The sequence below is a fragment of the Pararge aegeria genome, chromosome 19 (genome assembly GCF_905163445.1).
Source record: "Pararge aegeria chromosome 19, ilParAegt1.1, whole genome shotgun sequence".
Lineage (NCBI taxonomy): Eukaryota > Metazoa > Arthropoda > Insecta > Lepidoptera > Nymphalidae > Pararge > Pararge aegeria.
The window spans coordinates 282249-299538 of NC_053198.1; positions in this window are offsets into that span (position 1 = coordinate 282249).

The following is a 17290-nucleotide window of genomic DNA, read 5'->3' on the forward strand; positions in this document are numbered from 1 at the left end:
CAGCTGGAAAACAAACCGAAGACCTCCCACTTATAAGGCAACCTTGCTCACCGCTGCGCCAAAGTGGTTTTCGAGACCCTCGAATTAAAATATACTTTGGCGTACAAAAAAAGAAATACGATGCGCAACCCGCAGATAGTGAAATAATAATTACGAGTTAAGTATATTTTGTTGTAATACCGGTAATTGCTTATTACACTTATGGGAAGTTTGTAACGTGTTTTACAATGTTTAAATATATATAAAGTAAAGTCCGGTATCTGTAGAACACAGTATTTCTGCATGACTGGAAATTTACTCTAAAAAATCTTTGAAATCTTATGACATCTAGATGTTATAAAGCATATTGCTAATGATTAAAGAATTCTTAAAATCTGTTCAGTAGATTTAATTAAAAATAAACAATTAGTAATAAACATCTTTTCTCTTTATTATATTAACTGACTTTATATACTGACTCACCCCATAAGCAGTTAATTAGTGAAAGCACGATTTCAGTTTTAGGCATTTTCTGGAAAAAAATATCACAGCTGGAAAACAAACCGAAGACCTCCCACTTATAAGGCAACCTTGCTCACCGCTGCGCCAAAGTGGTTTTCGAGACCCTCGAATTAAAATATACTTTGGCGTACAAAAAAAGAAATACGATGCGCAACCCGCAGATAGTGAAATAATAATTACGAGTTAAGTATATTTTGTTGTAATACCGGTAATTGCTTATTACACTTATGGGAAGTTTGTAACGTGTTTTACAATGTTTAAATATATATAAAGTAAAGTCCGGTATCTGTAGAACACAGTATTTCTGCATGACTGGAAATTTACTCTAAAAAATCTTTGAAATCTTATGACATCTAGATGTTATAAAGCATATTGCTAATGATTAAAGAATTCTTAAAATCTGTTCAGTAGATTTAATTAAAAATAAACAATTAGTAATAAACATCTTTTCTCTTTATTATATTAATGTATAGATAAGAACTAGCGAATGCATGAAGCCTTGCACCAGCGAGAAGATTTAAAATTTCACGCACGTCTGACTAATTACTACAGGATACTTGCAAGTTAAGGTCAGGTTTCGTTAACTCATAGTCATCAGTTGAAGCTATTCAACCGACATAAAAAGGAGGATTCGACTCAGGTATGTTTATTTTTTCGTATATATGTTACGCGATTACTCCGACATTTATAAACTTAATTCGAAACGTGGCCACCGACGGTGACGCTAATTCGCAGACTTTAAGTCGCTAAGTGTGCTTAGAAAAGAGCTTTGTTTAAAAATTGTATGAGGAGTCCGAAGACTCGTAAAGAAAATAGATTGGCAAAGAAAAGGTATAGTAGTTTGTAAGAAGTAACTAGCTTCGAGCTAGCACGCTTAGGAGACATTGTACTAATTACGTTTTGGATGGAAGCATAGAAGCAGATGTTACTTTCCGGAATTTCATGATATACTATGAAATTTAAACTTCAATTGCTATATTCTGCGTAAAGCATGAGAATCTATGAAAATAATGCGACCCGTGCGTGTACATTGGCGAAGATCAGTTTGGTGTGGAGTATAAAGATTGAAGAAATTATAAATTACACTGATCAATTTTTTCAGTTCAAAAGACGTGACAGCCTAGTAGGTGGAACTTTGGCTTTACTTTCTGGTGGAGGAGTTCGAGCCCCGGCACGCGCACTTCTTACTTTATGTGCGTTATGTTGCGCTCTAAGTTATGTGCGTTTTAAGAATCAAACATCAATGGCTTTAACGGTGAAGGAAACATCGCGAGGAGACCTGCATGTAATGTTTTCACAGACGTGCTAATCCGCACTGGGCCAGCATGGTGGACTACGGCCTTAATCCTTCTCATTCTCACCCGTAGCCTGTAGTGAGCCAGCAAAGGGTTGTGATGATGATTGTGGAGGTCAAAAAGACAGCACAGTGCACTGAACTCTGCCTCGCACAGCTCTATTCTAATATCAATCACCTTTTGAAAATTGGTTGTACCGAATTGAGCAAACATTAATAAATGTGAAGGTCAGCAGTCAGATTTTTTTAATTTCCCAGTACCTACTGTAAACATTATAACCAAACTAAGATACTTCTGGTTTCTAAAAATTTCAAAATCTACCAGTTTTGGCCTTCTTCAAAGCATTCAAACTGGAATAGTGAACTTTTGCTAGTGTAAGTGAATGAAGTCCCGTCCTATTCGCTTCAATGGCAGGCCCTTAAATGCGGCTGAGCGGCGTGAATCAATTACCGTTATGGCCTCCCGATCGCTAACAACTGCTATTACATCACATCCAGCCGCTACCGCACCGCAGACCACCGACACATCGGTGACGCAGCTGACGATGATGGTTTGACCCACGGATTCTTGTCGGTAGTATCTGCCTTCCGAACCGGTGGCAGAGGCAATAAAAACAGACAAACTTGACGTTGTACAGTGCTTTTATCGAGCCAATTTGAAATCAATGATTTCTTTAGCTTTAAGATGAAAACAAATAATGTATTTAAGGTATAGTATTCATGCTCAGTTAGCCTTTACGTAGAGGGTACAATATATAAATAAAAATAAATAAATATACTACGGCAGTACAAACATCGCCATCTAGTCCCAAAGTGAGCGTGGCTTGTGTTTTTGGTACTAAGATGACTGATGAAAAGTTTTATGAATAATATACATTAATACTTATAAAACACAGATAAACACCCAGACCCTGAAGAACAAGAATGTTCATCACAAAAACATTTTCTAGTTGTGGAAATTTAACCCAAAACATTGGACTCAGAAAGCAGGTTCACTGCCCACTGCGCCAAGCGGCCGTCGTCGTGTACAATAATTTGAAACAACTTGTTAAATGTATCCATTAAGATAACCAACGCGCATACAGGCACGTTTCTTAATAAATAAATATATAAAATAATGAATTTTAAATTTTTACTATGGTCTCAATAACATGGAAAAATGTCCAACGTACCTCCACATTTATTTTCCTAGCGCCAGTTAATTTTTAGTTTGCTTTTCTGCCCTATCAAGGAAGAAAGATATACTCAATACTGCAGGTGATTAACCCAAAGTCTATATATTGGATAGGAGCAGGCGTTACTTTGCGGAAATCCATAATATATTTTGAAAATTAAGCTTAATATACTCCGCGAACAGCAGCAGAATCTGTATGGTGTAATTTATAATTACTTCAATCCGTATACTCCACACCAAACAGATCCTCGGCAATGTACCCTCTACGCACGTTTCGCTCCGAAACAGGAGCATCCTCAGGAGATGTTGACTTTACAATGAATAATTGTTGTCACTTAACAAATATTCATTGTAAAGTCAACATCTCCCATCATATATCGAAGTCTATAATTATTTACTTGTGGCGCCTTATCGTTTTTTCGATGTTTTATTTATAATACAGCCTTTATATAATACTAGCTGTTGATATTTTGTTTCTGATATAGCATTAAATTTAGTTGTAGATCTAAAAAAATTTAAAGTTTGTAGTATCGCTAAGCCTTAAATGAGGGATTTGCTGCTGTCCGCTGAGGAGTTCTGTCCTCTATCTCCAACCACAGTTTGGGCAAAATTAAACACATATTATCTCCCAAAGGAACCGAGCTTAATGTCGGGATAAAAAGTATCCTATATTACTTCTAACACTTCAAAGAATATGTGTTCATAGTTTCATGAGGATCGGTTAAGTAGTTTTTGCGTGAAAGCGTAACAAACAAACTTACATTCACATTTATACTATTAGTAGGGATATTTAGCGAAAAAAAATGTAATAAGAACCACAAACAAAAAACTCTTGTGAAAGTTAAACAAAAGTCACCCAAAAGTTTGCTTAAATCTCCTTTGTATGCTCCTTCAACTTTTTGAGCGTTTATGTTCTCCACATTATCTTTTGATTGATGAATAGACGATTATAATTAGGAGGGCAGGTACCCGTCAGAAGACTATTTCGTCGTCCTTTACATTTTTAAGATTTTTAACGTTTGGCGTGTATGTGTCTGTCTGTGGTATCGTAGCTCCCGAACGGATGAAACGACTCCGATTTGATTTTCAGATTTTGACAGATTCTCCTACTTTTGGTGGAGTAGGTATAGCAAATTAAGCTTAATTTTTCTAATTTACCAAGGAATTCCGAAAAATAACGCCTGCTTCTATCAAATATTTGATTTTGCGTTGTTTGAAACGTGAATTAGTCCGGAGTGTTCTATGTTTGATAAAGATATGTCAAAGATATGGCCGACGCGACAAAATGGCGGATTACATATTTTTTAACAAATCCTTATTGAGGGAGTTGTTTTTGTATGGGTATCCACAGAAAAGGTATGACTAAGTGAACTCTACACACTATATCCAATTTGAAATCCAAGATGGTCGCCACCCATTTCAATTCTTAATAATTGACGTAATTATTTACCTTTACGAGGCGAAACATGGTCGCTGACTATGGGCCTCATAAGAAGGCTCAGACTCAGCGGGCGATCGAGAGAGCTATACTCGGAGTATCTCTACGTGATCAAATCAGAAATGAGGAGAACCGAGTTAGAACCGCGAAGTTGAAGTGTCAATGTGAACGGGTGGAAGTTGGGGTCCCAAGGTGCTGAAATGGCAGCCCCGCACTGGTGGGCGCAGTATTGGTCGAACCCCATTGAGCCGCTGGACGCCAGCCACACAACCGTGGTATTTGGAGTGGAGTTCCAAATAGGGAGTTCCCTTAAAGACATGTCCAGCAATGTACGTCTATCGGTTGATATAAGGATGATGATAACGAGGCGTAAGTATGTGTCGGGGGTTTACTAGTGTGCATAAAGCTAGTTCATTAAAATAATTATTGATTGTCACTTACCTGGTCTCGCAGATATTCCCCGTGGATGTCTTGACGGATGTCTACGCCGGCCCTCTTCCTGTTACACTGAAGATGTTAAATTCGTGTTAACGTCGTAGCCTTTAATAACACCTTTCAATGATATAATCACCGCTGGAGGCTGAATGCGTCGATCAAACGTTAACAGAACGAATTTAATTACAGTTGTTACTATCTAATTTAGCTAAGGTTATTATGTCGGTATTAATTAAATTCATCGGCCTTGATTTATCGGCGGAATGTATGAAAACTGATCAAACAGATTAGAAATTAATTAATTAATGCATAATTTCTATGCATTAGGCAATAATTATTATTGCTTATCTATTACTACCTGCCTCATTTGTCAACTGGTTCGCCTGTTTGCTGATCACGAGGTGTTGATTTCGATACCCGGGTCGAACTAAAAATTTTTAGTTGTAGGAAATTTCTGGCAAGAAGTTCTCATTACAAACCAGTAAGTACCTACTTTATACTTTGTTTTGTTAGGTACTATGGGTAAATTCAGTACAGAATCGCATCTCGAAGATTACTTTGGAGTCTGTCTCGATTTTTATAACCAACATTTCAATAACATCACAATATAACACCAAACTGCATTGCAGCGAGTCCTAGGTCTATGTCTAGCAAAACTTGTTAAAAATTATGTAAAGGTAGGTACGAGTTTCTCTCTAGTTTTGTTCTCATATAAATGAGCTTGAATATAAAACCTGTCTCTGTCTGCTTTTGCATAGTTTGGGGATGCCATCATCGTCATCACATCTACCCATCACCGGCCCACTACAGGACACGGTTCTATTTCCACTAATTTCGGGTTACGTTTATATTGAATTAATAAGTAAAGGGGTGATCACAGCTATTGAGTTAATTAAAATAATATAAATTTTCTTATTTTGCTTCAATACCCTCTCCTATTAAATGGCGACCCGTCATCCGATTTTGATGAATCTATTTACGTGGTGAAATTATACCAACTTAATCAACAACCGTTGAACAAACAACTATATTAAAGTATTCTGCATATTGTTATTTTGTAAACATAATAATAAATTACAATTATTTTGATTGTGAATATGTAAAACTTGACCTTTTCAAGTCCATTTATGTTTATCAACTAACTTCCAAACGGATGTGGTCACCAGTTCGATATAAATAATTTATTTCAAGATTCTCCGTCAAATCAAAATAACTTTCGATGATTTAAAATCATTGAACCATCTGAACTTCGTAACGAGAAGTTACGAAGTTCAGATGGTTTTCGGAGACAAAGCGTGAATTTCATCAATAGATAGCAAATCACTCGTGATTACTGAACATTATATAAAATCGGAATTTTTGTTTCTTGCATTAATGTTTTAGCTTAAAATCGTGTTGAGTTTTTTTTTACAAAAACAAACATAATTGCAGCAAACAGGACTTGTCTCATATCTTGTATCTTACTGTTTAATTATCTATTAGCAGTAATATAACAATGTGCTGGTATTTCCTCCTTCTAATGAGTCAAAAGAAAATAACAATAAAGTGAGGACAAACAAAGGAGTCCGCGATAAGAGTCGCCGCTACAGCCTCCGCCCTGCCAGTCAGCCGCGCCTGCCCTACTTACGGCTTGCTGCCTGACAGGCTACCCATCGGTCTACATATTATAAAGATGCAGCGCTGCAAATGTATTGCTGTAGTAGGAACTGCTAAGCTATTAAACGTTTCGGAACGATTTCGCGTTATATACCATCTTAGACTGCATGATCGCTTACCACCAGGTGAGATTACAGTCAAAGGCTAACTTATTGTGGTTTAATTTAATATTATGATATATTATGTCAAATTAGTTGCTATACTAAATTAATAGGACTTTATCCTATCAAGCTGATGTGGTTAGAAATAAGAGTAGTTTTCGCTTAAATACGTAATGTAGGTCTATAGTAATAGAGATGGTCGTAAAACTTCGCATGCACTAAATACATCATAATAATTTATTGTGCAACGCAAGCACATCGTATATACTTAAGCAGCCAAAACTTTTATCATTTGTTAAAGCCAACTTCACATCCTATTCTGGTAAGTATCGTCAGAGTAAATATATATTATTTACGCTGTATATACTGTGGTATCATCGACTTCCACGATTCAAGTAATTAGCTCCAAAAACAAATAATTCTACTTATGAACCGCATTTAACATTATATTTCAGAGCAGTTTCTTTTTTTTAATTCGGTTTCTTTGAATACATAACACTCTTAGAATCTTACAAGTAGTGTTGCAGAGTCTCTGGAAGCCAGAATGATTCCAACCAGTTATTTTCAGATTAGCACTTTAAGTTTTTTAATACTATGCAGTATACACACCATATTATGAAGATAACCTCTTGTATATAGACAGTATTGTACTCAAAACATAAGTTAGTATAAAATGAATATTCAAATTTACTGTTCACAGAAAATCTTCGTACCAAAAATGCGACGAGTTTGTAACTGCCGTTTTAAATTTACGAGTTTTATGACAAAGCTTTTATGAAAAAATGTATGATCGCCTGATTGGTCCACTTAAAAGCACTGTCTACCCTATGATTCTAAGAGCTGGCGAATAATGAATTAACTAGTGCAGGCTTAATACTTAACGTGGGCGAATATTTTGGACAGGCTACTGAACTGGAGCGATATAATGAGGGCCAGGATTACGCAGCTGGCTCTTAGTTCACAGTTAAAGAGTAAGGTAACAAAAAGCAGTAATCAGCGTACTGGTTCTTTTGATTGGCTAATTATTCATTAAGACGGTTTTTACTCTGCGCATTGATCGACTTGTACACAGTACTCGCGATCGCATTGTGCTGCGCCTCTGTTCCCAATCCGGGCTCATTCGTGTGAATATTGACAATAATACAACGATGATACTCAGTTTTTACCAAGCAGATGGCCCACTTGATGGTAAGCGGAAAGCCATATGAACAGAGCAATACTTCACAGGGCATGACCTGTGTCCATCAATATGAGGCGTAGGTGTTAAGCCTCATATGCCTGTAATTACACCGGCAACCACCCTTCAGACTACCCTTCAAATAATCATAGCATACTTCCCAGGGCAAGCTCTGTCACAATAACTTACTACGTGGATTTTTGCTTATATACCAACCTACTAAGAGTTTATCTTGCATTATATATTTTGTTCTTTATCACAAATACAATAATAATAAAAAACTTTTAATATGTTTCATATTTTAAAAAAAATGTTCGTCATAAAACAACCGTAACTTGTGTACCGTAGACAATGTTATGGAGAACTCTAGGCGTGCAGGTTTTCTCACGAGGTTTTTCTTCACTGTTAAAGCAAGTGACATTTTAAATTTCTTAAATTTAAAACGCACATTACTCCGAAAAGTTAGAGCGTGCAAGGGAATAAACTCTGTAACCGCGAGAGGGAGGCAAAATCACTAGCCACTAGGCTATCGACGCTTATTAAAAGTTCAACTTTAAAAAAAAATGTGTTTTTGACTAAAGTACATTATGTGGGAATTAAATGGCAGTTTAAGCACTTATATTGTAGGGCATTTCTTTTTCTTCCTGCAAGACTGCAATGTCAAATATTTCTTTATTCAAAGAAAGGCACAAAGATGGCACTTTTGATGCGTTGATTATATTAAAGAATGTGTACATAGCAGTGAGTAGTGATGGCGATAACTACATACTTAAACTTAAAACAAAAGCTACGAGGGTTCCAAACCCGCCCTGATCTAAGAAGAAGCCACAACAAACTAAGTCGTGTGCTCTTTTTGTTATCACCATCTCACATTGACGTTTGACAATTTTTAAGAAGCAATCTGGTTAGAGCAATTTCTCAACCCAAGCTTTTTTTATCGTTTACCTAATCCTTTATCCTGCGTAGGTATATCTTCGAGTTGTCGACGTAGTATGTCAGCTAACAGTATAACTCCAAGTTAATTACACCTTTAGTGCTAAGAGCATCGCCTACAGATAATAAGTGAAGTGAACTGCAATGGCTTTTTAGTGCCCCGCGACAGATACCACGTAAATGTCTAGACCACGTAGCTGCGAAATAACGTTAGGTAGTTGGGTCAACATAATAGTCATGTCACGCAAAACGAGAGCTGAAAGTCTTTAAGCGTTGTTCTTTTTCCAAGTATGTATATTAATAGTGAGCAAACGAGCAAGAGTTAAGGTCTCACCGCCGCCCGTGAATATTTGCATTAATTTACCCGCCCTTCCCCCTTTAGTAGTTTCTGAGGTTGATACCTACATCTCAAAAATAGGAGACTGTTCAATAAAGCATTACCCACTTCTTGAACAGTCCCCTGCATATGAAATTAGTGTATTGCTAGCGTGTCTGTAAAACTACCTTCGTTAATAAGTTAATAGTTGCGTGCGCAATTGAATTACAGTTCACACGTAGGTTGTTACCTAAATACCTAAATAAATTGACGCGTGAAGTTTAAATGAAAACTAAATTAGACGCTTTACATGATCACAGTTGTTAAGTCCAGTAAGTTCTTTCCAGCAGTGAACTGAAAAAAAACAGTCTTATTAGACTTTCAAGAGACTGGTCTTCGATTTCTAATCCATTTTAACCATTTTATTTTGATTCATTGATTCAACTGTCAATAAACGTCTAGAATAACATAAAATCCAAAAATGTTAGGATCGCGAGAATGTATTGATATATACCCGTAAAAGAAGAAGAAGAAACACTTTATTGCGCGTAAACACACAGGAAAAGAAACATTAAGGAGTATAGAGTACACAATGTAGACACGCATAGGCGGCCTTATTGCTGTAAGCAATCTCTTACAGGCAACCTTTGTAGAAAGGACTTACAGCAAGAGAATGGGATAGTGCCAAGAGTGACCCATAGTCGTACGAAGTGGCGGTTACAAACAAAGTTTAAATTGAAAATAAAAGAGTCTGAAAACCTCATATTGTGCCCTATTCATAGTGTTTATGTATAAAAAAATATGTTCTTTACATATTTCTTTTCTAAAGATATTTTGAATTAATTGGGGGTTCACTAACTCAACACTAAAGGTTTCTGTATTCCAAATGCACGCTGGTCAAAGCAGCCCGCATCGAACTAAGCATTTTGCTATCTCCATCTTGCTAAGTGATTTGCATGAGTTTGATGTTGTTTGACGCTACTGGACTCAAATGAACATACTGGAACAATGTGAACTTGCCTTATCTATAAATCAATTACACGTAAGTACGATGTGAGATGAGAGTCGTGACAGAGTCCGGAACTAATGTTATTTATCACAAGCAATCACCGCACGTATAAACGCGCTTACGAATTTAATAGCGTTCTAACACCTCGAGGAACGTGTGATAGGTAAAAACTAAAGTTTTGAACCGCAGAACGGAACATCTTGATCTGTGGTTTTAATTTTTTTTTTAACGGGCTTCTTTTAGACATTTTTTTTACTTCAAAACACAAAATTATGGAACTATTATTACTAGTTTGTTGATCTTGTTTTTAGTTATGTTTGACTACGGCCAACGATGTCCTGGTTCCGAATCCCGGGTAAATTCAACTCCCGGTCCAATTAATTTAGTTAAATTAGCAATTGTAAGCAAATTCTCAGTAAGTATAAGTCAAAGTCAAAGTCAAAAATATCTTAATTCAAGTAGGCCCGTAGGTGGCACTTTTGATGCGTACATGAGAATTACATGGTAGTGTGATGATGGCGATAACCATATTCGGAAACATAAACTAAAGCTACGAGGGTTCCAAACGCGTCCTGGTCTAAGAAGAAGCCCGCAACAAACTGAGCCGGGTGTTTTTTTAGCCGGGAGTTAGAAAGTTGGTGTTAATAGGAGAACTATTACCACTACATTATCTCTATCTGTATTCTATACAAAAAATAAAGCTGACGTTTGTTTTTTGTTCGTACGCGCTTATCTCGGAAACTACCATTTGGATTTTAATATTTTTTTGGGCTTAATAGTTCAATTTCTATGAAAGGTATAATCCATTTAAGATTATAAGCTTGAGAGCTGAGCAAACAGAAAAAAAGTCGAACGAACGGAGCGAAACGAAACGCGCAGGGATATGGAAAGGCTATTGTCTATCTAATAGCGGATGACATGACGGACTTATATATGTATTAGAAGTTGTACGCGAACGAAGTCACGGGCATCTGCTAGTGTTCCCTGGTGCAACAGTGAGTACTGTGGTTTAGAATAGGCGGTCCAGAGTTCTACTTCCGCCAGTGGCAATTTGGGAATTTATAATTTCTGAATTTTGACTCGTCTGGTCTGGTGGTAGACAATGGCGTGCATAGACGGAATGCGCAGGGTACGCAGATGATATAAAATGAATAAAATCTCCAGTACGAGTTATAAAAACTTAAGGTTAGGCTTTTTTTTTTTTTTCAAATACAAATTCATTTATTTCAAGAAGGCCTACTTTATAAGCACTTTTGAAACGTCAAGTATGTATGTTTGTGTGACTCTACCACCGGTTCGGAAAGCAGATTCTACCGAGAAGAGCCGGCAAGAAACTCAGTAGTTGCTCTTTTCCAACATCAACATTTTGCTATCTTGCGGGAGATGAGAGCGAGGCTGGCTGCTTCCATTCTACCTAGTCATTGAGGAATTCATCAAATGTATAGTAACCTCGCTGTACTAGATGCGTTTTTACACATTTTTTAAATGTATGCATTGGTAGGTCAAGAATTTCCTTTTTAACTCTTACAATGCCTATCCTTAAGTTTTTTATATTTCGTTCTGGAGATTTTTTTCATTTTACATTTTCTGTCCGCTTAGTGCTTATCCTGTGCATACCCTGCATGCACGCCACTGCCACTGGTAAACCTATACCGTGGCTAGCTACCACCATACCGACACAGATGTCGCCTGGAAACCGATTAAAATTAAAGTCAGTGCATTCACAAATACTGCAAATTGCATCAATAAACATTGTTATTACCATAATCCAAGTGAATAACACACTGTACAGCAACTAACAAGGCTGTTGGCGCAATAAAATGTCCAAACGACGCCGAGTGCAATAAAATACGATAATATACTGTTTGTCCGTCTGTACATCCTGACATAGCGACGTTCCGCGAACAGATATGAAATTGTAATTCTTACGAAGGCCCCGGCGGCGCCACGGATACCGCTTTATATGTTAGAAACAGGTAGGATAAAGCTACAGAGTTTGTTAATAACTGTCACAGGTCAAATTACAAAAGGACATTTAGCCTTAGTGTTATTAATTTTACTTTTCTCTCTAAGTGCACAACTACGCCAATGCAACGTCGAGTTGGTCATTGGTTTTGAAGGTTACTATAATATTATTAGGAATGGTAAGTATGCTTTACTTACTGGGAACGATGGCTTAACGCTCTTATTAGACTATGGATTATCGGTGGTATTGCAGGTATTCAGCGATGAAACCTATCATATAACATATCCGGGACTTGATCATTTCAGATTTCTGATGCTGATGATGAGGTTAAAGTTACACCAAAATAATGTATGGCGGAATTGTTTTCAAAAAAGTCTGTCACATTATGTCTATCTTTCGAAACTTTTGAAGTCAGGGAGGGGATAAAGGACTAGAAGATAAATATTATGATAAGTAGGTTAGGATGATCGTGTGAATTTTAAGGTTCAGACTGTACAATAACGGTTTAATGCGAATGCAGTCAAGCGTTAACTTATTAGTTACCGTAATATGCTCAATATCCGCTTTAAAGTGAAGTCAATCTCTTGGCGTGGACACAATGGCCAGTGAGATGACACAGCTCGGACAATCGGCCGAGACAATCGAGCGATTGTTCCACTCGATTGTTGGCAGCAATCGATTGTTGCTTATCGGCGGCTTATTGTCGGGGAATGTACGAAGATAATGCTATATCGTGAGTCGTGATGAAATGTGGGCCTTCGCGCTTTGGACGTTTACCCTACATTTATATTTTCTTTATTCCACTACAAGTTAGCCCTTGACTGCATACTTTGGCTCCCCAGCGTCACTCCCTTAAGCACTCGGCGACCTGGGCGGCCTGCTAAGTTTCTGGAGTGAGCTGGGCTGTCTGGGGACCCAGCGGGGAGCCGTACCAGTGACACTACGTACAACGGAAGATTCCGGCCGACCAAGTACGGAGACAAGACCAGGTAAAGAAGAAGAAGAAGAAGTATTTCACTGCCATCCCAACTGATTGTACGTGATCTAAGCTGGTAGTGGGTTATGGACTCAAGAGTTTTAAGGGTTTTATGGCACTTACATTAAACCTATAGGTTTTTCTTGTATTGGGTTTCTACGCGGCATCGTACAATAATTCTTATTCGCTTGGTGGCACGTCATTGCCGCTAGAGTTGTAACAAGCCACGGCCAAAGTCTTTTACAGTACCAGCCCAGAAAATATTGTGAAATCTTGGATAGATAATTTTAAATATTGGATAGAAGCAAGCGTTACTTTGCGAAAAACTTTTTAAGCTCTGACTTAATAATAACTCATTGTAAAACATCTCCTGAGGATGCTACAGCGTCGGAGCGAAACGTGCGTGCAGAGTATTTATTTACTTATTCAAAGCGAGCAGAATCACATGTAATTACATTGACATTTGGTTATAACCTAAGGTGCTAGAAACACATGATTCAACGAATATCTGTTTGGTGTGGAGTTGAAGAAATTATAAAAACTCCGTACAGAATCTCTTGTTTTTCGCGGAGGATAGCAATATTCATATACAAAATTTTTATCTTAGACTAGCTCTTGCCTCCGGGGTAGAAGAAGTATGCAAGTTTAATGACTTTCCTTTTCAAAAAGTTTTCATGAAAATTGGCTCAGCTCATATATATCTATATGATACTCATACTATCTTGAGCCTGGACAGAATTTGCTTTTCAAACCGGGGTTAGAGTTACGGCCACGGAATTTAACGTTCCAAAAGTACACTTCAAGACGACACTTGAATTAAAAGATTAAGTTACGCTACATACATATAAAACAAGTTTCCAGTGAGATTTCTCAACAATGCGGGAGATAGTATAGTGCACAAGTGCACACTCTATTCTCTCACTCTCATAGTCCGGAGGGACAGCAGATCCGACACGACCGGAAAGAGCTTAACATGCTTTTCGAGGCACGGGGTGAAACACCGCCAACTTTTGAACTTCGGGTTGGTACTAAGAACTTCTTGATAGGAGAACCCAATACCAATGTTGACCGTACCCGGTAATCGAACCCGAACCTCTTGATCTGCAGTCGAATATAAGAACCACTAGACAAACGATTACATACATGTACGAAGTAGGTTAACTGCAGACATCAGCAGTGTACGTCTAAGGACTTACAAAATGGCGCGCGTGTACCAAAACGGAATGCTATCGGAGCGGGAATCTGATCGATCCTTATTCAGAACAGCACGTCTGCGGAGCGTCATTATGCGGGACAAAGGCAGCGGGTCGGGCCGCAGCTCGCCAGCGCGCTCAGCCGGACTCAATGCCTGCCCTTTGATGCATTATTCCCGCTCGGGACGCTCCGCAGATTACGGATCTATGCGCCATTATGTTGAAGACTATCTCGTGAGACGACAGCGTCCAATGGGGCCTCGTGTTCAATTTAGGTACAACGAGAACTAAATCACTCAGCGACACGATATATAGATACCTACTCGTAGATGTGAACTTTTCCGTGACGCATTTGATATGATACCGTTTGGTTTGTTTTGAACACTCTCGTTAATCTAGTAACTATTAAGCACCACGATATCCTGGATTAATGAAGTACGTGCCAAAACTTCGGTGTCCGATGTCCGGTGAAAACAGAACAAACATAAAAATGTGAAATCAAAACATAGATACTTTCAACCCAAAATATGCAATTGTAACACGTTCTAACAGCTGCGCCAGATTTAGCGTTTCAGCATTAAACTTTCTGGGTAAGTTGTATCTTTAAAACAAACGGACGTATATAAACTCTACAATCCTTACTTTAAATATGGGACCTTAAAAATCTGACAACAGAGGGGCCCCGTATGTATAAGTAGCGTGTCTGCCATCAATGCGGGCAGCGACGAATATTGGGAGGCCATTATCATATCATCATAGCAACAGACTCATTTTGTATGCAGACTCTATAAAAGGCACGGATTATCTCTGGGCTACGTCACATCTCGGGTTACATAACCAAAAAATTGCGTTTTGTTTGTTATATTTCTATATACATCAAGTATTGGGTATCATCACTAGCCTATAGCAGACCACTGTTGGACTAAAGACATCCTCCAATGAGAGGTTTTGCCCATAATGACTGGGCAGACGGTTTGGTGATCGCATGATGTTGGTAGTAGTAGCACAGAGTACACTGCTGCTCGTTTTCCGTTATGTTCCTTAAGCGCCTCGTACGACACCCGCGGAAAGACGAAAGGGGGTGACAACTGTATTCTGATCTGGTATCAAAACTCTAAATTCTAAACTTTTTTCAACGAATATACCTATAAAACGCACTACGGTGATAGTTACATTTGTCAACACAAATCTAAAGCTACGAAGGTTCTGAAAGAGGTCCGCAATAACTTAGTCGGGTTGGGCATATGGGTCGGGTGCCATTTAAAACTACGAAAGAGCAACCTAGTTAGTGCAATAATTCACACCTAAGCTTTTAATCGTTTAACGTCCTGTACACTATAATAGGATATTTATATAGGGTAATATTTGTTCTTCGATCTCACAAAAAGCATTGAACCGCGGTGGTAGCATTGGCCACTGCATTGCTGGATTAGTTATGAAAGACCTGAGTAGCGTCTTAGAATATTACACTGAAAAGATTCAATTCGTCATACCTAGTGAAAAACACCAGGTGGAAATATATCATAAGACCTATATCCTGATGATGATGGTTTGGAGTACCTTATGAATGGGATAGCCGGCACGTTGTAAATATTAGCCTAGATTACGAGATTAAAGCCCGTTTTCACTAAATCTAGGAATCGCTTTAATCGTATGCCAAGCGATTTAGGTGATTCCTAGAGAAAAAACGTTTCATTTACTTTTATGCGATGTCTTATGACGTTAAGCACCGTTTCGGTGGATCGTAAAGTTTAGGGGACTCGTTAACTGTAATTTGACACATGAAAACAATATAAACTCAGTTTTTTTAATAACATTAAATTCATACAACAAATGAAAAATTTGATTATACAAACACAAAATAAGGTAAAGTAAGAACCATAGATAAGTTGTGTTATATGAGTTGCCGAGTTAAAATCCATTAAAGGTACATTGGTAAATCTCACAACTTATCAGAAGTGAGATTTTTAGCAGTAGTACAACTTTTTGTGACAAGGCTCGTCCAGGGAAGTACTATGCGGTTTGCAAATTTCTGCCGCTAAGCAGCTTTTCAATGCGTAGTTGCCGGTGTAATTACAGGCACATGAGGCTTAACACATACACCTCAAATCTGGGCCATCGGCTTGGTCCATCAATCATAACTATGAAAAAACTATTGAATTTGGGTCTTAACACCGCATAAAATTGCAGTTATACTGATAAATCGCGAGTGAATGTTAAGGGTTGGCTCCTTCGGTGCAAGCCGTTGAACAACAATAGACCTCGAGCGCAGCATATGCGTGCACGACCCCTTGGCCACACGCTCGCCGGGAGATAAAAGCTCTCTCAGTATCTCACGAATTCACCAGACTGTTATCGCATTACTTATTTATCAAATTAGAATGTACTTTGGGATTCACGAGGGGAAAGTACAACCGACACTCATAACAACCTATACTAATACTATAAAGCTGGCTGAAATAATAATGTATACTAAGATTGCCCTCGTTTTTGTCCGCGTTTATTACGTTTTTTTACTTATCCCCTGGGAACTGTTGGTTATCCTAGGATAAAAGTACCTATGGTATGCCTTTCTTACTTTCCGTCGTTTCAACTAACTGCCAAAAACCAAGTGAATTGGTTGCTCAGTTAGGGCGCAAAGGAAGGAAAAACAAGCTTTTTTATCGACAGCGTAGTCCTTTGTATTAGAACTTTTCTACAAGCTTAATGTTTTACTATAGCAGTCCCCTCACGGAAAAATCTGATACAGCTAACATCACATGCTAAATTAAAATCAAGTGACTCCTGGCACTTATTTTATCCATTATAAAAGTACGCTTCGCATAGGACGCACGTACGCGTAGCATAGGAGCTATGCGCGTGTCAGACTTTTATATTCAATAGGGTTGTCATAAGAAAACACTTAAAATGTTTTTAATTAGATAAAATAAAAATAATTCTTTTGATTTCATAGTTCTACCGGGAGATTCCTTATGAAATATACATTAACTTAACCCTTCATAATTATTTCGTAATTCGGTTACACGTTGTATAACAGCTTCAATAGTTAATGTTTGTTATGCGGATAACAATAGTTATTGTGTCTTAAAACCTTCCATTAAGTTAATTACCTATCTATGTA